The sequence below is a fragment of the Lissotriton helveticus genome, chromosome 1_2 (genome assembly GCF_964261635.1).
Source record: "Lissotriton helveticus chromosome 1_2, aLisHel1.1, whole genome shotgun sequence".
NCBI classification, from domain to species: Eukaryota; Metazoa; Chordata; class Amphibia; order Caudata; family Salamandridae; genus Lissotriton; species Lissotriton helveticus.
The window spans coordinates 446,536,988-446,559,560 of record NC_136058.1 but is presented as its reverse complement, the minus strand read 5'-3'; the positions used below and the strand labels follow the sequence as shown (position 1 = coordinate 446,559,560).

Sequence of the window (22,573 nt, the reverse complement as noted above, 5' to 3'; positions counted from 1 at the left end):
ACATTAAATATATATCAATAATAATAACAATCGAGCTCTCTGTTCCCTTTCAGTCTTCTAATCAGACTCAAGGTATTTATTCAAATGACCGTTTTACTTTAACATTCTTCACTTACTTAATGTCCATAAAGTCCTTGGATTGTTTCAGGAAGAGTTTCAAAATGTTCTCTTAATTTATAGAAGGTCAAGAGGTATGCCACAGTTTTCATAAAGTTTACATTCTTACCGGTATGTGTTTAAGCATGCTACCGCTTTACCATTCAGAGCAAGGTGTTGCTTGGCAACCCTTTGTTGATTCTCTTTTCTTTTCTCTTTTGCAGGAAATCGGAAACAGTGTCGGGACAGGATTTGGAGCCGGAAATTCAGAAACAGGAAGGGACGTCTGAAATGTGCTCCCGGCTGCAAGAACACAGCCGAAGATACAGAGTGAAGACAGGGAATGAAGAAGGGTGGAGCGCTGAAGAGCTTTGAATGATCTGCCACCCATGTCCGGAGTCAGGTGAGTGTTTAGGCACGAAGTGAAACATCGGGAACCAAGCGGGTGGGGTTTAAATAACTTTGGGTCTCAGGTTTTCACACGTGTGCATGGGAAGGTGATTTGGGCTCTAGATCTTTCCCAAGTAATTCACGTGTGCATGCCAAGACCGTTTACACATGCAGGAAATGCCTGAAGGAAATATTTGCTCATTTCCCTAATGTCTAGAAAGCCAGTTCTGTTGAAAAATGAGCACCAAAATTAAACAATCATTGGCTTCAACAAATCTTATTACTGTTTGGCACATAAACAGTAAACATATATTAAACACAGTAACAACTCCTGCAATCTTGGCATGCCACGGATGAGACAGAAGTTGAGTATAACATTCGTAACTCAAAACAGCATATTCCTTTGAATTTGAAAGAGACACGTTAGTGATAGATTCCTTACCTTAGAATATCCCCAGGCGTCAGACTGGATCCGGAATTTTTTTGCGTAGCAGTACCTATGCACGTCGCTAGGCGTCGTCCGCGGCTCCGCGTCAGTCGTGGGCGCCGTGATGACTTCGTCGGAGTACTTAGACGCCGCCTCCGCGTGCTGATGTCAGTTATTCTTTTTTCCGCGCCAGCAAGCGCTGATCCGGAAAAAGTATTACCATTAGTCTATTTTTTACTAAACTTTTTCGATCATTTTTTGATCTGTTTCGAAGTCTGTACGACTCCGACGGTGCCGGTAGGGATGCCCGGGTTCAAACCCTGCGCCGACTGCGACTGACTAATGTCGGTTACCGACCCCCATCGCCAGTGTCTTCATTGCTTAGGCCTCGACCACTGTCGAGCCCTGACGTCTAAGGCTAGGCGGGAGCGCTCCCGCAAGCGACTCGAGCTCCGGCAGTCGGCCCCGTGCCGCTCGAGGTCCCAATCCGCGAGGAGGTCGAGGGACCGGTCGCGAGGTCGGAGCCACCATGGCTCCGGGAGTCGTCCACGGTCTTCGGGCTCCTCAGGTAAGCACAAGAAGTTGAAGAGACGTCATCGCTCTTCTGACTTCCCCCGACGCTCGCGCGATGCGTTAGGGCGACACCGCCCACGCGGCTCCGCTGGAGCCGCAGGTGTCGCGGTCTGCTCCATACCCGCCGGTCCCTGGGCAGAACGCGACGCCGGGGGAGATCGATGACTTCCTCATGGCCATGAGGACGCTCGCTCCTCCGTCGGGTTCCGCGGCGCCTTCGGGGCCAAGCGGTCCCGACTGGGTCCCCACGCGGGCCGGGTGCTTCGGCCCCGGCGCCGTCGGGTGCTCCGGCCCCGGCGCCGTCGGGGACTTCGGTCCGGACGCCGCAGGACCCCACTGGATCCGGATCCGCATCCGGGTTGCCGCCGGTCGACCTCACGACCTCGCCGGCGCCGGCCCCAAGGGTGTCGCCCCCGGCGCCATCCCAGGACGATGCCGTCCCTGATCCTGCCCTCGGTTCGGGTCCGGCATCGGAGCGGCGCCGCTTGGCGCCACTCTCAACGCCGATGGTAGATTTCTATTTCTATGACCGGGCCCCATCCTTTGAGCCTGAGTACCAGGCAATGGGTGACGAGGAGGACTGAGAGTGGTCTGAGGACCCGCTGGCACGCGAGTGTCAGTATTCTACGGACTGTACAGGAGAGCTTGGGGATGCCAGTGGTCTGGACACTTCGCCCGACACTGGTTTTGTCTCCCCTCCTAGCATGGCTACAGAGGAGGGGGCTGCCTATAGCGTGGTGCTGATGAGGGCGGCCAAGGCCTTGGGCCTTGAGCTCCCCGTCGCGGTCGTGAGGACTAACCTCCTCACTGAGGTCCTCACACTGCAGGCAAGCTCGGCCGAGCCTCTATTGCCGTTTAATGAGGCCCTATTAGACGTTCTTCTGGGCACTTGGTCCAAGCTCACCACAGGTCAGCCTGTGGATAGGAACATGGCCAGGCGCCACCGCCCGGCTCCGGGCGACCCTTGCTTTCTGTCTACCTACCGAACTCCAGAGAGCCTGGTCATCCAGGCCTCTAATTCCCAGACCGCATTCCTGTCGGCTCCCCCCGACCGGGAATCCAAGAGGTATGAGCAATACGGAAAGAGAGTATTCTCCTCCCTAAGTTTAGGATTGCGGTTAGTCAATACCGCATGCCTCTAGGGCCGCTACACCCACTCTCTGTGGGATACGGTCGCGGCCGTGCTGCCAGAATGCCCGGTGGAGGTCCGGGCTAAACTCGGCCAAGCCCTTGTGGAGGGTCGAGATGCGGCACGTTATTCCATCCAGAGTGGGCTGGACACTACTGATTCACTGGGCAGAGCGATGGCAACGACGGTGGCGATTCATCGCCACGCCTGGTTGAGATCTGCCAACTTCTCGGCTGATGTCCAAAACACACTTATGGACATGCCGTTCGATGGCCGTCGCCTCTTTGGCGACAAGGCAGACTATGCGCTTGAGCGCTTTAAGGACTTCAGGGCTACGGCCAAGTCCTTGGGCCTCTCGGCCCCGCGCCAGCAAACGGCTGCATTTTGCTCCTTTTGTAGCCAAGAAAGGGCCCCCCCCACACGTTCTGCCAGCCACGGGCTGCAGACTACCACCCAGCGCGGTGGCGGACGTGGAAACCAACGTGGCGGCGGTCGGGGACAACAGCGAGGCCAGTCCTCACCTACCCCTGCAGCATCCACCTCAAAACCCTCCTAGTCCGTGCTTTCAGGCCCATGTGACGCCAGTGGGGGCAGGGTTCGCCATCACCACCACCACTGGCGCACTGTCACTTCGGACAGGTGGGTGCTGCAAATCGTCCGAAGGGGCTACTCCTTCCCCTTCGAGGCGTCCCCTCCAGCCATGCCACCGCAGTGCCACCACGTGTCGGGGGACCACTTGAATCTTCTATAGGAGGAAGTTACGGCCCTCTTGGCCAAGGGGGCCATCGAGCACGTTCCTGGGCCAGAAGTAGGGTGTGGTTGTTACTACCACTACTTTCTGGTTCCCAAGAAGGGCAAAGGGGGCCCACGCCTTATCTTGGACCTACGGAACGTCAACGGCTTCCTCCAGAAGGAGAAGTTCAAGATGCTGACATTGGCTCAGGTCTTAGCTGCCCTAGACCCTGGAGACTGGATGGTAGTGTTGGACTTGCAGGACGCTTATTTTCACATTCCCGTCCTGCCGGCCCACCGGCGTTACCTGCATTTCAGGGTAGGCCACAAGCACTTTCAGTTTACCGTGCTCCCATTTGGCCTTACCAGCGCCCCACGGGTGTTCACGAAAGTGATGGCGGTGGTCGCAGCTTCTCTGCGCAGGTTAGGGGTTTCAGTCTTCCCCTACCTCGATGACTGGTTGTTGAAGTCGGGCTCGCCCCAGACAGTCGTCAGCCACCTCCAGACTACGGCCGACCTCCTGCATCTGCTGGGGTTCTCCATCAATGTGCCGAAGTTACACCTGTGTTCCTCTCAGAAGCTCCTCTTCATCGGAGCGGTTCTAGACTCGGCGCAGTTTTGGGTTTATCATCCCGAACAGCGGGTTCGGGATATTCAGGCTCTGATTCCGATCTTTCAGCCTTTATCCCGAGTCTCGGTCAGGTTGACGCTGCGGCTTCTGGGGCTGATGGCCTCCTGCATCCTTCTGGTGCATCACGCCCGGTGGCGGATGCGGGCTCTGCAGTGGGACCTGAAGTTTCAGTGGGCCCAGCATCAGGGCAACTTGTCCGACCATGTCTTGATCTCGGAGGGCACTGCAAGACAGTTGCAGTGGTGGCTCACGGACCGCGATTGGGTCAGCAGCAGATCCCTCTCCCTACCCCAACCGGAGCACGTAGTTGTGACGGACGCGTCCCCCCAGGGCTGGCGGGGCCACATGGGAGAGGCTGAGATCAGAAGCCTCTGGTCTCCGGCGGAGTCCCAGCTCCACATCAACCTTCTGGAGCTGCGGGCGATCCGGCTTGCACTTAAGGCATTCCTACCCTCTGTCCAGGGGAGTGTAGTGCAGGTGTTCACGGACAACACCACCGCCATGTGGTACTGCAACAAACAGGGCGGGGTGGGGTCGTGGACCCTATGCCAGGAGGCTCTGCGCCTCTGGCAGTGGCTGGAACATCAGGGCGTGACCCTGGTGGTTCAACACCTGGCAAGTTCTCTGAACGCCAGGGCGGACGAACTCAGCTGTCGTTGCATGATGGATCACGAATGGCGTCTGAACTCGGACGTGGCGCAAGGCCTGTTTCAGCAGAGGGGAGAGCCGTGGTTAGATCTATTCGCCACAGAAGAGAACGCGCAATGTCATCAGTTCTGCGAGTTGGAATTTCGTCGCGAGTGGAGTTGCAGTCTATTGTATGCCTTTCCGCCTATACCACTTCTGACCAGAGTGCTGAAGAAGATCAGGCGCGACCGGGCCCAGGTTATCCTTGTGGCTCCGGACTGGACACGAAGATATTGGTATCCAGAGCTACTCAGCATGTCTGCCGATCCCCCGATTCGTCTGCCTCTTCAGAAGGACCTTCTGTCGCAGCAGCAAGGGACGGTCCTCCACCCGAACCAGTTCAGTCTCCACCTACGAGCTTGGAGACTGAGCGGCAACAGTTGAGGCCATTTGACTTGCCTCCTGAAGTCTGTTATGTCATTCTGGCAGCCAGGCGTCCCTCCACAAAGTCGGTATACGCCTGCAGGTGGAACAGATTTTTGGCATGGTGCACAGCAAAGGCTGTGGATCCACTCTCTGCCCCCCTTTCTGAGGTTCTCCTCTTCCTTCTTTCTCTTGCCCAGCAGGGCTCTGCTCTGGGCACTATCAAGGGCTACCTTTCTGCCCTTTCCGCCTTCTTAAGGCTACCTGATCAGCCATCTTTGTTCAAGTCCCCAATTGTAAATAGGTTTTTGAAGGGCATCACACACATGTTCCCTCCTGTTCCATTCGTGATGCCTCAGTGGGACTTGAACCTTGTACTTACTTATCTGATGTGCACTCCCTTTGAGCCACTTCATAACTGTCCTCTCCGCCTTCTTACTCTGAAGACTACTTTCCTGGTTGCCATCACCTCTGCCAGGAGAGTGAGTGAGCTCCAGGCTCTTTCTTCCAAACCTCCTTTCCTTTCTGTCCATCCGGACAAGGTTGTGTTGCGGACAAGACCCTCTTTCATGCCCAAGGTAGTCACAGCCTTCCACATCGGGCAGTCCATCACCTTGCCCACCTTCTTTCCGCCTCTACATCCCTCGAAAGAGGAGGAGAGGCTCCACCGTCTGGACCCAAAACGTGCGTTATCATTCTATCTGAATCGCACACACCAGTTCCGGGTGGATGACCAACTCTTTGCTGGTTACGTGGGCGCTAAGAAGGGACGGGCGGTGTACAAATGGACCATCTCTCAGTGGATCGTGTTGTGCATCCAGGCATGCTACTCTTTGGCTAAAAAGGAGCCTCCTGTTGGGCTGAGGGCCCATTCCACTCGGGCCACGGCGACTACTACTGCCCTGGGCCGGGGAGTCCCCTTGCAAGACATTTGTCAGGCAGCTACGTGGGCCTCGCTGCACACGTTCGCAAGACACTACTGCCTGGACAGCCAAGTCCGGAGGGATGGCTTCTTTGGCCGTTCCGTCCTCCAGGACTTTCTGGTGTGATTATTGGTTCGCAGACCCACCTCCGGGGTTGGTATTGCTGGGGTATCTATTCTAAGGTAAGGAATCTATCACTAACGTGTCTCTTTCAGATGCACAAGTTACTACTTGTGTAACGATATAGCTGTAAGAGACATTAGTTAGTGATAGATTCCTTACCGACCCATCCATCCTCCCCGTTTTGCGAACCGATATCTAGGGTTAAGGTCATCCCCTTTCAGGGCCCTAGTTTCATGGCACCAGTGTTGGTTTTTATCATGGCTCTGCGTTTCTGGTGCGGAAAAGCTGTGTATAAGAACTGACGTCCCCACGACGCCGACGACGGACGCGGAGCCGCGGACAACGCCTACCGACGCGCATGGGTACTGCTACGCAAAAAAATTCCGGATCTGATGCCTGGGGATATTTTAAGGTAAGGAATCTATCACTAACTAATGTCTCTCACAGATATATCGTTACATATGTAGTAACTTGTGCTTCAATAATGGCTGCATTTAGTTTTCTCGTAACAGTTCCCCCCCTCACACCCCCCCAAAGGTCTTCGTATGTGACGGGGTTTTTCCAGATGCAAGGCATGGAAAGATCTGACCAATCTTGGAGTATGTACATGTGTTTTTTGGTTCCCAGGATCTTTCTGACGCATCATAACCCTTCCAGTCAATTAAATAGTGTAATCAACCATGTATGCGTTTTGCATCTATAATGCGATTTACTTCATATGCAATATTGTCTCCAACTACAACAGGTGGAGGAGGGTTGTCTTTTCATGTGGACGGATCATGTGGTTTGAGCAAAGATACAAGAAAAACTGGGTGCATGGCATATTCCGAGGGCAAAGTTAATCTCATTGAAACTGGATTCAAAATGTTATTTATGGGGAAGGGGGCAATGAACCTAGGTTTTAGTTTCTTGGGGCCTTCAATCTGGATATTTCTGGATGATAACCAGACGAGATCCCCTACTTTATAGGGTGGCGCTGGTGTTCTATGTTTATCGACTGATAATTTGACCTTTTGTTTATTTTTGGCTAAACTACGCTTGGCTTGTTCTTGTAATTCACGCAATTCTGTTAATCTTTCGGTCACAGCAGGAATAAATCTGGAAGGATGGCAGGAATAAATCGTGGATGTAAGCAAGTTATAAAAAAGAAAGAGGAACAGCCTAAAAGCTGCATGATAGCTATTGTTGTATGAAAACTCTGCTAATGGTAGGACCTCATCCCAATGAGCCGATATAATGGAGGTTAGGCACCCTAGACTTTGTTCAAGGTATTGATTAACTTTTTCTGTCTGGCAGTCAGCCTGTGGGTGAAAAGCGGAGGATAATGCTATTTCAATTCCTAAATGTTTGCGCAACTGACTCCAGAATTTTGAAACGAATTGATGGCCCCTGTCGAAAATTATTTTACTGGGAAGGCCATGTAGTTTTACAATATGGTTTATGAATACTTCACTAAATTCTATAGCTGTTGGTAGTTTTTGTAAGGGAATAAAGTTCCCCATTTTAGACAAAAGATCCTCAACTACTAAAATTGCTTTGAAGTTATGTGATTTAGGGAAATCTGTGGTGAAGTCCAAACTGATAGTTTGCCAGGGAAGCGGAGTTATGGACAATGGTTGTAGAAGACCTTTACGGTATGAATGGGAGGACTTTTGTCGCGCGCACACTGGGCAGGCTTTTATATATTGTTGGACGTCCTGTCTGATGTTTTCCCACCAGAAATGCCGCTGACATAATTCTAAAGTTTTATTGACCCCTGGATGTCCTGTTGTACTAACTTCATGATTCCAGTGTAGTATCTGATAGGAATCCATTGTCTGCTTTTCTATGAAATTTCTTCTACGTGTCTACTTTTGAAAACTTGAAATATTCTTTAAAAATCGTACGACATACTGAAACGCAATTACTTACCTGTTTTGAGTTGAGACCCCAGTGCTGGCCCTAGGACACCAGTACTGGATTACAAAGTAACGAGATCATACCTTACCTGCAACCTGAATTTTCTCCCATTGGATAACATTGCCAGATTTCCTTTGAAAAGTTTCTAAGTGTGAACTTTTAAAACAGCTTTATATTAATGAAAATTCACTACAGTAACTAAAACGTTTTTGCTAACTTGGTTTCAGCTTAGACCTCAGGACTGAATTTAGGGTCCAGTCCTGGAACTACAAAAGTAATCCATACAGTAATTACCTGTACTTTTATGTTGAAAACCCATTGAGCTCAATGCTATAGTGTGTTTAGGATTGTGTTGCCTTCTGCAACTTCTGTATCTATTGTGTTCACAAACTTATTGTTGCTTCCTTGCAAAGTAACTACATGAAAAATAAAACTTCTGTATCTTTGGATATAAAAACAATTGGTCTGGAGTTCAGTCTTTGAGTGTGTGAAATCCTTTGCTGACTGAGTGTGTACAACAAATGCTTTACACTGTCCTCTGGTACTGCCTTACTGCTCGACCAAGTTACCACTTTTGAGAGTAAGGTCAGCCCTGACTTTAACCTCTTTTATACCTCTGGGGTAGGTGTCTTCTATACACACTGCACATTACTTCGGTACAGTACATATAGAGCCACTTTCTCACATTGGTGGATCAGCTGTGGGATACAAACTTGTATTTGTTGGACTACTTGGTTACCATCTGATCACACAACAGAACTCATAAATTGCCTTTAGAATTCTGAAATTGGGTTTTCCAAAATACTAAAAGTCTTGTCAGTCCCTTTAAATGTTTAGAAAAATAAAAGTCACTATAGTCAGGGTAGAGGGTTAGAACTATCAGGTTAGAATGTCTCAACAACCCCCAACTATTAGGGAGGATAATATTGCACAGGACCTGGTGGAGGAGCTCATCCCCACACTTTACTTAAACTTAAATTTCAGAGAAGTAAGGTCCTTATGCAAACTGAAAAATATACCAATGGGCCTGCATCCAACCAAAGTAGGGCTCCAGGAGCTCTTGGCTGAGTATGCTAAAGGCAGTCTCTGAACAGGGTGATGACCAGTCAGACGAAGAAGATGTGCTAGAGAGGCGGATACTTCCTGCCCCCCCACCCCCCCCAATCATCTCTAGGGAGAGGAGGGACCCTGTACCCTTAACTCCAAGAATCACACCCTTGGCCCTAGGACCTACTCAGGTGGGCCAGGGCCGAGAGAAAACATCGGGACTAGTCCCAGTGAAGAGGACAGCTTATTAGCCAAGTTGGCCAAGAGATTAGATCTAAAGTCCAGACTCGTGGCTCTAGAAAAAGAAAAGAAAGAGATGGGCTTAGCCCCTATCTCTGGTGGCAGCAATACCAATAACAAGGATAGAGAGGAACCTTATGATCCTAAAATCCCCAAAGGGATTGTTCCTAAATTGGAGGAAGGTGATGATATCAACAAGTGGTTCACAGCCTTTGAGAGGGCTTGTGACATGAGAAGAGTAAAGAAACCTCTATGAGGTCACTCCTGTGGGAACTGTTCTCTGGTAACTGCAGAGACAGGCTTCTGACCCTCTCTGGGCCAGATGCAGGGTCCTATGACCACATGAAGAAAACTCTGATTGAGGGATTTGGACTCACTACTGAGGAGTACAGAATTAGGTTCAGGGGGCTCACAAAACCCAGACCCAATCCTGGATAGATTTTGTAGACTACTCAGTAAAGACAGTGGATGGTTGGTTAACTAGACACAATGTGCATGATTTCAATGGACTTTATAATTTGTTTATGAAGGAACACAGCTTTTTTTTAAAAAAAAAAACCTTTATTGTAGCATTCAATAAAAATACAAGCATGGGCCTACAACCGCAGGGGCCGGCCGCTAAATAAAATTAAGACCCCCTATATCACAGTACGACACAGCTCATCAGTCGACAACCCTGAGGTCCGTCAGCGATTCAGGATAGAACTTGTATTAGAATGCACAACTGAGTCCCAGGATGATACAGAGGTTCCATTTTATATTATTTAAGAAAGGATCAGGTGCCATACTAATCAAACAGAAGAATACGGGGGACAGGGCAAGAGACAGGATATGCACGTAAGAACCGCTATAATGGAACATTGGCGCCAAAGCATATGGATCAGTGCAAACGACAATACAATATACATTCAATGTTGAGCGCCAGTTCTCAGGGTCTGCCCACCCGGGAATCAGGATATCATAATAAGCATAAGCACTAAATACAAGTACACAATAAGAATCCGAATTATTCGCAAGCTATACTGATCCTTTAAAGAAGAGAAAGGGAAGGAAAGAAAAAGGCCATAGAAATAAAAAAAGGCAAAATAAAAAACCCCTTCCAACCCCCCACCCTGCACCCCTGCAAATGGCTACAACCTAACCCCACTAGCAGCGTGCCTGTCGCCCCATATAACTAAAACCCTAAAAGTAGGAAAAAGAATGGAGGAGGGCTTATCCGTTTGGGCTCCCAGCCCCTTTAGTCCCCCCGCCAGAAACAGACACCCCGTATCACTAAAAGACCAACGTATGACAACACTTATAGAAGAAATCAGGGGGCACCGTAATACACCGCCCAGCCTTTTAGATCAAACAGTTGCAGGTCGAACACCTGAAGGACTGGACTTTTAACAGTACCAGCGGTGCCAGGGAACAACACCTATAACCTTCATGGGATACCTGTTTCGGCGCACAAACTACAGAGACACGGGACACTTCCTTCGGCGTCAAAGATCAGCGTTTATTACTGCAGGGAAACAAGAGTCATAAGAAGTACATGGACATGTAGGTTCTGCGAGTCTGCTTCAAATTGTATATGTAGGTCGTTCTCTTTTATACAAAATGTTGCCATTGCATAAAATGTGGACAAAAGATTACAATTCAGTTCCCACAGTAAAACTTCAAAAGGGTCGCTTTCATGTGTTCAGAATCCCGCAACATAATTGCAGTAGAAATGCCGGTTCCCAACTGTAAAAGTACATCTTCCCACCATTAGGCACACCCATTAGAGTTGTAAATGACAAAGAAGAAAAGACAAGAGCAGCTGCAAGGAAGTCAGACATGTGTAGAGAAAAGAGTGTGGGGGTAATATCGTAAGCATGATTGTAGGATCAAAGAGTTGGATCCCATCTCCTGCACGGCTGTCACAATAGGCCGGCACGACCAGATTACCCTCAAGCTGAGCCATCTGCCTTTGCTGTGTCATTCCTCCGGCCATAAAGATGCATGAAAGGAATATGCGTCTTCCGCAAGGCTTGGGAACTAGAGGGTCACGGGGCGAACAGTTACCTGCTCGCTGACTACGTGAGGGCAAGAAACAAAATGGATGCCGTATCTAAAATGGAACCCAAAGGTTCGGATGAAGAACACGTAATATTAGACGAACCCTGGCAGGTAGCATAGCGAAAATACGCACACTTGCCGAACTCGTCATTTACGGTTCGTAGATACCAAACTCGTCCATATTCGGTAATGCCCAGAAGGTCGTAATAATTTTTACGGAACCTCAGACGGTCCTTTTGCCCTCATGTAGGCAAGCACTAGTCGGAATCATAATCGATTTCGATACTCATCAGATCATTCAGATGTTGCTGATACATTATTCTATCCTTCAATGCCTCTTTGGTGACAACGGGCTGTCTTATACACGTCGTAGCACAAAGGCCACATAAGGCAGGACCACATTGCACACAAAGACAACATGAGAACAGAAATGTCACAACAACCCCTATGATCATCAGAATCTTCCAACCCCAAGTCGATATCAGACCCCAAAACCATCCCAGAAGCGTCCAATTTCCTTCGTCCACGTGTATGGACTCCGAAATTTTGTGCAACTTAGAGATGGCTTGATAAACCGTTGGAGCGTTATCAGGTATGAATATGCAGCAGCTCGAATGGATGACTTTACAAACCCCACCTCTATCTGCTAGAACGATATCTAGAACCATACGGTTCTGCAACGTCATTAGTCTATCCGCCTGGAGTTCGGCTGTCAAATTACCAAGGGCATTTGCAGTTATGTTGGCAGTTGATTCTACTACACGAGTTAACTGCCTCAGGTTCCTGCTATTAACCATCGGTCCCCAGAACGGTAGGAAACCCTTAAAGAAGTCTCCCGCTTCTTGTCCGGAAGTATCTTCTTTGCTAACCACACCTCTCACAATTCTATTTCTGTGGTAATCAGAGGCCACAGTGAAAGTCGGAGGCAAAAGATTTGCAATATATCAGGTACCCGAGAAGTCATGAGGTAACCACGTATAGGCTCGATCATAACATACAAAGTAGGTACCCTTGGCAGGCAGGAAGACAGGGGAGGAGAGCGTCGGTAAGACATATGTCTCGGTACAAGCACTCTCCCCAAACTGAGCTCTCGGATTTCGACCAAGACCTTTCAAGCAGAAATTACCAAGGTGAGGTACAATCCATATCGGTGGCGAGCTTTTAAGCTGCCTCTCACCCACTGATAAGCTGTACTCAGCCTCACTTAGTTCCTTATATGCTCGCACCTCTTCCTCTGGGATGAGCGATGCGTCAAAAATATCTCTATCTAAGTCTGCAATAGCTCTCGCCAGAGTCTTGTGGTACGGGCCAGGACCAGAGTTTGCTGAGCGTGGTTCTCGATGGGGGTAGGAATCTAGTGCGCTACGGAACATAGTTTGTAATGCTCGAGCTGACCCTTGTGCACTATAAGGCAGAACTAAGTACGGAATACCCTTATCCATGGTATGTGGCATTAACCCACACACCCAACAATTGGTAGTGTTTACCACTAACTGATGCTGATGCAAGAGTTGGATAAAAGAGTTGTTTCTGAATTCCGCACGTCTGACTTGTTCGTGTTGAGGCAGAAGATAAAAGGAATGTGGAGAGACAGTAGAAACGAAATATAGATCATGAGACGGAAGAGTAGGTGTAGCAGAAGACAATAAGAACTGGGACCCATAATATACTCCCCCTACCAGTAACATAGATATGGTGAGGAACAATATGATCACCTGTGAGAAAAACCATTTCGTATGAAATATTTTATGCAATGAAGATCTTTGCGCCAGCATTTCCTCTCTTTTCGACAGCTCAGACAATGATGATTCCATCCCCTAACGACCGTCCGCAACGTTCTTGACGCACTTCGTTCTGAGTAGCGATTACCAATTCCCAGGAGTTCCCAGAAATCGATAAAAGAAACCGACCTTGTGTCGATAGCTGCTAAACAGAAGGAAGTACCCGCACGGCCTTACGATCAACCTGGATGGTAGGTTCTAGCTAAATAATGTTCCTGGCTGTACGAGAAAAGAAAAAGATACACAATATATAATGTCCACTGTTTTCAGAGCAATGTAGAACCTAGAAACAAAAAAAATCTTTTTATTTGTGGCTTGTTCGTGGACGAAGAAAGTATCGGCTACTTCCAGGGCGAGTCTTATCCTCAAACAGTGGATTGGACGGCAAAGGAGTGTTCAATTGTTCAGGCGATTGTTCAACAGTCAAATTTTCCAAGGTTGACGTGGAGGAAATTGTTTGAGGGGAATCAACAACGGTGTCAGATACAAGCCGAGCTTCGCTGAATGGAACGAAACGTTGTGGAGTGTCGGTCTCAGATGACGAAAGACCTCTTCTCATCCAGGTGTCCGACGGTAAAGGAAGCAGGACTTTTTTAGTATGGGTAGCGTGTACCCAGTTCCAGCGTCCGTGTAGTCGAACCGCCGTCCTCGTAGCCAGCTGCACTTGAAACGGGCCCACAAATCTCGGTTCAAGGTTCCGTTTTCGTCCGTAGTTCCGGACGAGGATCCAGTCTCCTGGTTGGAGCCGATGACCAGGACCCTCTGTTTGTGACGGCAGAGCCTCAAAGACCTGTTGGTGAATCAAACTCAATTTAGCAGTCAGATCATAGAGATAATCGATCAACATAGGGTATTCAATTCTATCAAATTCTTTAGGTCTTGGGACTCCCCATACATTAGCAGGACGGCCGAACACAATCTCATATGGGCTGAGCCCTACTCGAGAGTGTACAGTTGCCCTGGTCGACAGGAGTTATTTACAACAAGGGGTGGTGATGGACAGAGTCTCTGAATTAAGCAGAGTACTCTCACCCAGTCAAGAGATCAGGGCTAGATCCAACACCGTTTTGGACGACAGGAGAGCTAGAGGCAAAGCGTCGGGCCATGATAAACCAGTTGTTGCCTGAATTTTAGCCAATTTCAGTTTTAGAGTGCCATTATATCCTTCCACCAAGCCTGCTGATTGTGGATGGTTTGCACTATGAAATTTTTGCACAATCCCTAAACCGCGACACACACTCTTCATCACACTCCCAACAAACTCACTTCCATTATCCGACCATACGACCCGAGGCATTCCATACCGAGGAAAATATTCTTTGAGCAAAATTTTTGCCGTGGATAAAGCCGTGTTATCCTTAAGGGGGTAGGCCTCAATCCACCTAGAGAATGCACACACCACAACCAACACATACTTCAAGTTATTACATCGGTCCATGTGGATAAAGTCCAACTGGATGACTTCGAAAGGGTATGTAGGAGGGGCAAAATGGCCAGGCGGAGTGGGAGTGCCCTTACCAGGATTGTGCATCAAACACACCATACAATTCTTAACCACTCTCTCTGCACACTTAGTAATCCCATCATTCTTCCATACATGAGACAACAATTTGCATATGCCTTTCGTGTTGATGTGCGCCATACCATGAGCCATTGTAACAACAGCGAGCACATACGCATCCGGTAACATCCATCTCTGCTTCTCTGCTTCTCTGATAAATCAACCCAACATCCATTCTCATCCAATCTTCCCGTGCTCTCTCTCCATTTAGTCTTTTCCGTCTCAGTGGCTTCATTCTGTATTCCTTTCACACTTTCAAATGTGTCTTCACACATACCAGTCTCTGTTGGCCATCTCACTGAGTTCGTAACATACATTCTGTTTGTCAAATCTTTAGCCGTCTCTTTAGCCATTTCATCCGCAAACGCATTACCACGACCCACATCGTCTGTTACTTTCTGATGCGCACTACATTTGACTATGGCCACCTGTTTAGGCAATGTGAGTGCATCTAAAAGATCATTTACAAGCTGACCATGTTGAATCTTCGTGCCATGCGACGTAAGGAATCCTCTCTCTCTCCACAGTCGTCCAAAACTATGTGCCACACCAAACGCATACTGGCTATCTGTAAACACATTCACCCGTTTATCTTTAGACAACACACACGCTCTCGTCAATGCGATCAGCTCAGCAGCCTGAGCCGAATTCTGACTTAATCTTGCTCTTTCCACAATCGTTCTCAATGTTACCACAGCATATGCAGTGGTCACATCACCATTCGGCAACTTAAAACAGGAACCATCCACATACAAAGTACCATCGGGATTTGTCAATGGAGTATCTTTTAGGTCAATACGACCCTTGGTCTCCTCCTCAGTTCTGAGATAGCAGTCATGTACTGCTTCTCCACTTGATTCTGTGTCGATCGGCAGCAATGTTGCTGGATTCAACACATTACATCGTTTTATCCGTATATGACTGGCCAGCAACGTCAACTCATATCCAGACAACCTTGCGCTCGTCAGATGTTGAGTTTTCGTTCGATTCAATAGAGTGTCAACTGCATGCGGAACCATCACCGTAAGCATATTATCCATGACTAGACCTGCGGACTGTCGAATGGACGCCGCAGCTGCCGCTGTTGCCCTTAAACAACTCGGCAAGGCTCTAGCTACTGGGTCTAAAGTCGAAGAAAAATAGGCACATGGGCGTTGTTTGCCGCCAAAAGGTTGTGTCAGAACACTCAACGCGCAACCATCCCTCTCGTGAACGTATAGTGTAAACGGCTTACTGTAGTCAGGAGTGCCCAACACAGGAGCCGAACACAACGCATCACGCAATTCAGAAAAACTTTTCTGACACTCTTCAGACCAAGGCAATGGGGATGGAATATCTTTGCATGTAAGAGCTATCAATGGTTTCGCCAACAATGCAAAATTTGGAATCCATTGTCTACAATAGGACGTAATACCTAAAAAGGCACGAACATCTCTTTGGGTTTTTGGCACAGTCATTCGGGAAATCGCTGCAATTCTCTCTGGGGTCAACCTTCTCCCTTCTCTTGACAATAAGTGACCTAGATAGGTAACTTCTTGACAACAATACTGTAGCTTGGAAGGCGATACCTTGTGGTGTAGGTCATGTAGATAGTGCAACAATGATACCGTAGCCGTTTTGCAAATAGCTTCTGTATCAGCTGCCACTAAAAGATCATCAACGTATTGAATCAAAGCCGCACCCGTCGGTAAAACAAAGGCATCAAGTTGACCTTTAAGTGCTTGGCTGTAGATTGACGGACTCTCACAGTAGCCCTGTGGAGCGCGTTGTAGCCTAAAACTGCGACCACCTAATGAGAATCCGAATAGGTCTCTGCTCTCCTCTGCAATTGGAATGCTAAAGAAGGCATTCTTTAGATCGATCACCGTGAACCAGGAGGCAGATGCCGGAATCATTGTTAGTAAGGCCGTAATGTCAGGAACCACAGGAAATTGTGGAACCACTATTTTATTTACCTCTCTCAAATCTATAACGAAACGATACACAGGAGGTTTAGTTGGGTCAGTTCGTTTCAGAATTGGCAATACAGGGCTATTACACACGTTTCCACGAGTTTCTTCAACAACACCTTTTCCAATGAGATCATGAACGATTGCTAACAGCGCTCGTTCGCCCTCAAGAGAAATACGATATTGAGGTAAACGTGGTAACCGCGCATTTGGTTTCAATTGAATCACATAGGGTGGAATGTCTAACAGGCCCACATCATTGGGACCTGTGGCCCATAAGGACGCAGGGAGGGAACTCAATTCTGGTGGGAATTTATTGACCGATAAATACATGGGAGAGATCACTCTCCGTCCCAATGTAAGCTTCACTCCTTCGGGGGAACAATACAAAGTTGCATATAATCGTTTTAATAGATCCAGGCCCAAAAGATTCTCACCACAACCTGTAGATAACTGACTAAGCAGAGTGGTGGCAGCTCTCTGTGTGGTTTACTGAGAGATTGTGCAGATTGCGAGGGGACCCTCCTCTGCATGTTATCGAGGCCGATCTGAAACGCTTAATTGCAGAACTCAGCGTATTTTTAACAAACGTATTTTAGCAGATACACTGATGTACGATTAGCATAACCTTGTTAATGTTTTTTTAAAACTTAAATATCTCACTATTATTGTTCTGTCCTTTGCACCCTTAGCCCCGTTCCATCGTGGCTCTGTGCCGTTTGTGTGGAGGGCAGGGTCAGCTCCATTGTGCCTTAGCGCTGGCTCACCAATCCCAACGGAGGTAGGGTTACAGCTGGGGGCGGGGCACAGGATATAAGTAGAAGCAGGATTGGGCAGCTCTGTTGACTAAGCAGAGTGGTGGCAGCTCTCTGTGTGGTTTACTGAGAGATTGTGCAGATTGCGAGGGGACCCTCCTCTGCATGTTATCGAGGCCGATCTGAAACGCTTAATTGCAGAACTCAGCGTATTTTTAACAAACGTATTTTAGCAGATACACTGATGTACGATTAGCATAACCTTGTTAATGTTTTTTTAAAACTTAAATATCTCACTATTATTGTTCTGTCCTTTGCACCCTTAGCCCCGTTCCATCGCGGCTCTGTGCCGTTTGTGTGGAGGGCAGGGTCAGCTCCATTGTGCCTTAGCGCTGGCTCACCAATCCCAACGGAGGTAGGGTTACAGCTGGGGGCGGGGCACAGGATATAAGTAGAAGCAGGATTGGGCAGCTCTGTTGACTAAGCAGAGTGCTGGCAGCTCTCTGTGTGGTTTACTGAGAGATTGTGCAGATTGCGAGGGGACCCTCCTCTGCATGTTATCGAGGCCGATCTGAAACGCTTAATTGCAGAACTCAGCGTATTTTTAACAAACGTATTTTAGCAGATACACTGATGTACGATTAGCATAACCTTGTTAATGTTTTTTTAAAACTTAAATATCTCACTATTATTGTTCTGTCCTTTGCACCCTTAGCCCCGTTCCATCGCGGCTCTGTGCCGTTTGTGTGGAGGGCAGGGTCAGCTCCATTGTGCCTTAGCGCTGGCTCACCAATCCCAACGGAGGTAGGGTTACAGCTGGGGGCGGGGCACAGGATATAAAATGGCCACCCGGAAGCGCAGCGGTAGAGCGCAGCGGGAGCGCCGTCTCCGCGCCGAAGCCGCGCCTAAGGGGTGCCAGTCTGCGCCAGTCCGCGCTGGACCCGCGCCCAGCGCTCCTTCCCCTGGTCGTGTACCTCGTAAATCTAGTAAGTTCCAGAAATATACTTCTTCTGACCTGCTAGATATAAAAAACACTATGTTTTGGAAAGACTGCCCACATTTTAATTTAGCAGAGTGTTCTAATATGTCACATATAATTTGCCCAAATTGTAATTTTAATGTAACAGGCTCCCTCACCCAGAAACCACTGATATCAGGAGCTTTTAGTAACGAGACTACACGCATTAAATGCGCATTGGTGAATGCCAGATCTATGTGTAAACATAGAGAAGATGTGGCCGAACTAATTTCGGCACACAATTTAGATATTCTGTTTATAACAGAGACATGGGCCGACCTGGCTTCTGACCCTGACCTTGTAGCAGCCATCCCGGAGGGCTACTATATCACTAGACAAGATAGACCGACAGGAAAAAAAGGGGGCGGCCTTGCCATTATTCTACGGCTAGAACTAACATTGAAAACATGGACACTAGATAACATTCCGGCAGAAACATTAGCCTTCTCCATTACTCTATCTCCTACCCAAATGTTTAATGGAGTTCTACTCTATCGTCCCCCAGCCACTAGAATGCCTTTTCTCCAATCTATCAGTATCTTATTAGAGCCAGTAGCAGAAGCCTCTGAATATACTATACTAGGAGATTTTAATTTTCATTTAGAAGAAATAGCAGATAAAGACACACTGAGCCTCATTGAGGATTTTAAGGCCGTTGGCCTAAACCAACTAGTCACTACAGCCACGCACAAAGCAGGTCATGTTCTTGATGGCCTATTTACAAATAACCAGGCCATTACTTCCCCCACTGTTATCCCTATTGTATGGTCAGACCATGCAGTAGTGTTCTTTCACGTCCTTGTTAAAAATCATAAAAATCAACATTCGGCCAAAAAACAACCTAGAACGTGCAGGGACTGGAAAAATATAGATATAAAGACACTATCTGAGAAATTGGAAAATAACAAGCCATCTAGAACGCCAGACCCTCAACTGGCAGCAAATAACTATAACCAATGGCTTACAGATATTTTTAATCAAGTAGCGCCTATTAAGAAATTGCGCCCCAATCGCGTAACACCATCAGCCCCTTGGTTCTCCGAAACTCTAAGACTAGAAAGACAGAAATGCCGCAATCTAGAAAGGTGCTGGCGAATCAACTACGACAACAACGATAAAGAGAAATACAAACAAGCATTATCAATATACAGGAAGCTGTTAAGACTGGAAAAAAGTAAATATTTTACCGAACAGATAGAAAAAGCTCAGAATTCCAGTAAACAATTATATCAGGTAGTGGCAACACTAACAAATATTCCAACAGCAAATACTACAGATGTTACTCAAGAGTTCTGTGATCAGATGGCTGATTTTTTCAGGACCAAGGTCACAGAAATCTATAATAAATTCAACAATAATATAACAGGGGAATCATCAGAGAGCCACAAGAACGCACAGCTCATATCCTCTTCTCTGAATGAATTTATCCCCCCATCACTTTCAGAAATAAAAGACCTTATTAAAACAACTATGTCAGGTTCTCCTTTGGATCCCTGCCCACCAGTCATCATTAAATCAACAACCGAGGTAGTAGCCCCAATTTTGGAGAATATCTGTAGTACCATCTGCGAATCAGGTATTTATCCTCAAAAATGGAAAACTGCTATAATAAAGCCACTGCTAAAGAAACCCACTCTTAACACCTTGGAATTAAAAAGTTATCGCCCTATAGCAGCCCTCCCTTTTCCATCCAAAATACTTGAAAAGGTTATAAATAAACAGCTGGCCAGTTACATTGACCATAACAATCTGCTGGATAACTCCCAGTTCGGGTTTAGGAGAGACCATGGAACGGAGACGGCGCTTATAAAGGCTTCCGAAGAGATCAGACAGATCATGGACCAGGGTGGCACGGCAATCCTGATCTTGCTCGATCTCTCGGCGGCTTTTGACACGGTCGATCACAACATCTTGATCGACCGTGTCACAGCTATGGGCATACAGGGCAAGGCTGTGGAGCTCCTGGTCTCTTTTCTATCCAACAGAGAACAATCAGTAAAGATGGGGAATTTTTATTCACCCACATTTGCGCTGCCTTGTGGAGTCCCCCAGGGATCCTCGCTAAGTCCGACACTTTTTAACATCTATGTGTCGGACTTGGCGAGGGTCATTAAAATCCATGGAATGGGAGTGACTTCATACGCCGACGATACTCAGTTGGTGTTAGCAGTGCATAAAAATGGGAGTGAGGTTGCGGCCAACTTTCAGATAGGCATGAGAGCCATTAGCCACTGGATGGACAATAACTGTCTGAAATTGAACACCGATAAAACTGAGGTAATGGTGTTTGGGGACCTAAAACCAGCTTGGTCCCCGGTCTGGTGGCCTTCAGAAATGGGTAATCCACCCACTCCAGTTTCGAAGGTGAGAAACTTAGGAGTGCTGTTTGACAGCAAACTGAGTTTCACCAATCATGCCAATGCAGTGGTCTCCTCCTCCTTTTACACGCTACGAAAAGTGAAAAAGTTATTACCTTTTCTTCCCCTGTCTGCCGGGAAAACACTTATGTCCTCCTTGGTGTTATCCAAGGTGGACTACTGCAATGGGCTTCTGTTGAATGCCCAGGAGCAGGTCTTTAAGAAATTGCAGATGGTGCAGAATGCTGCTGCACGAATCCTGACCAAAACCCCTAAGTTTGCGCCCATTTCCCACATTGTCTACCAACTTCATTGGCTTCCGGTGAGAAAAAGAACTAAGTTTAAGGCATTGTGTATTATCTACAAGGCGTTGAACAGCCAAGGACCTGACTTCTTTAGGGAATCACTGTTGGTTTATGTCCCTAAGAGAGCTTTAAGATCTGCCTCATCTGCTTCCCTTTGTATTCAACGAGTTAGAACAGTTACATGGGGAGACAGACGTTTCTTGGTAGCTGCCTCGAGGCTCTGGAACACCTTGCCCCATCAAATAAAATGCAGCCCGTCACTGATGATCTTTAGAAAACAAGTAAAGACCTGGCTATTCAGTCAATAAATGCAAAGAAGTTTTCTCTTTATCTGCCTCTCTATCAGCCTAGCGCCGAGACACCATCAGTGGTATTTGTTTGCGCTTTATAAGTTGAATAAATAAATAAATAAATAAATAGATAGAATCAGTGGAGCCGTTAGCTCACGAGGTCCAATCAGAAGGGGCAAAGGACTAGAGACTGGGTTACTAACAGGGGCGCCAGAGAATCCAACGGAAACGTTCGTTAAGCCAGACAAAGGTGCGCCAGGGAGTTTCGAATGCATGATGGAACTTTTCGTCGCACCAGTGTCTAACAGAAAAGGCTCAACTACACCCGATGTAGCAACTGCAACGTAAGGCCCACTCTGATCGACCGGAACTGACACTACTCCCTCTCTTTGTCGTTGGCTGTCCTAGTAATGGTCGTTTGCAACAGTCTCATGCTCTATGTAATAATCATCCACATTATACTGTGCAGATCGAACTGACCCCGCGTTTCGCTGGTCAAAACAATTATTCGTATCTGATTGATTTTGATGACGATCAATCTGATTGTGGGATGAACCACGACCTCTACCTCGTGATGCCTGTTGAGGACCACCACCACGGTTTCCTCGTGTCGACACACCATTCAAACGGTCCCGTAAGGCAAGACAATCATATTTTAGGTGTCCCTCTTTCTTACAATATGCGCACTGATTATACCCAAGTGACGATCTATAATCAAAGTTGTCAGAGCGCGGTTGCATCCTATCGGGCTGTGCTCGTGGTCGATACTGCTGTTGTGAATCATTTTGGTTTGATCGTGGAGGATATGCTTGCTGCAACAAAACCTTCGTTTTGAGCTCCTTCGTTTTCTTTTCTACACAATCACTTTCTTCCTTTTCCCTATTCTCATAATACTGGGCCGTTGCTAGTATTTGCGCAGGGGTTGAAACTGCCCACGCACTCTCTGAATTCTTTAATTTGTTGCTTAGCTCAGGCAACAAATTCGACACGAACTTGTCAACAAATAATCGCTGGCCTCCCTCAGCACCCATGTCCTGACCGCTGTGGTCGACAAACGCGTCCTCAAACCTCGTGAAGAAATCCGAGACACTCTCGTCTTTCTTTTGCTTACAGGCAGATAACTTATCCCAGTTCACCTTCATCGCTGGCATGAGAGTTTTCATGAGCGTAATTATTTTCTGAGGCAAATCCAAGATCAGCTGGTCAGGCTTAGCCCCACCAACTTGTAGTCCATCAGCCGCTATCAATGCAGCCCAA

General features: G+C 47.7%; 1 long non-coding RNA gene across 1 annotated transcript in view; it reads left to right on the top strand.

The window, feature by feature from the left end:
- Positions 1-327: 327 nt before the first annotated feature.
- The window catches only part of LOC144807695 (uncharacterized), a 105,662-nt gene continuing 83,416 nt past the window's right edge, over positions 328-22,573 (top strand). The window contains exon 1 of the long non-coding RNA XR_013606385.1: positions 328-499. This is a non-coding gene — a long non-coding RNA (uncharacterized LOC144807695). The remainder of the gene's footprint in view (positions 500-22,573) is intronic.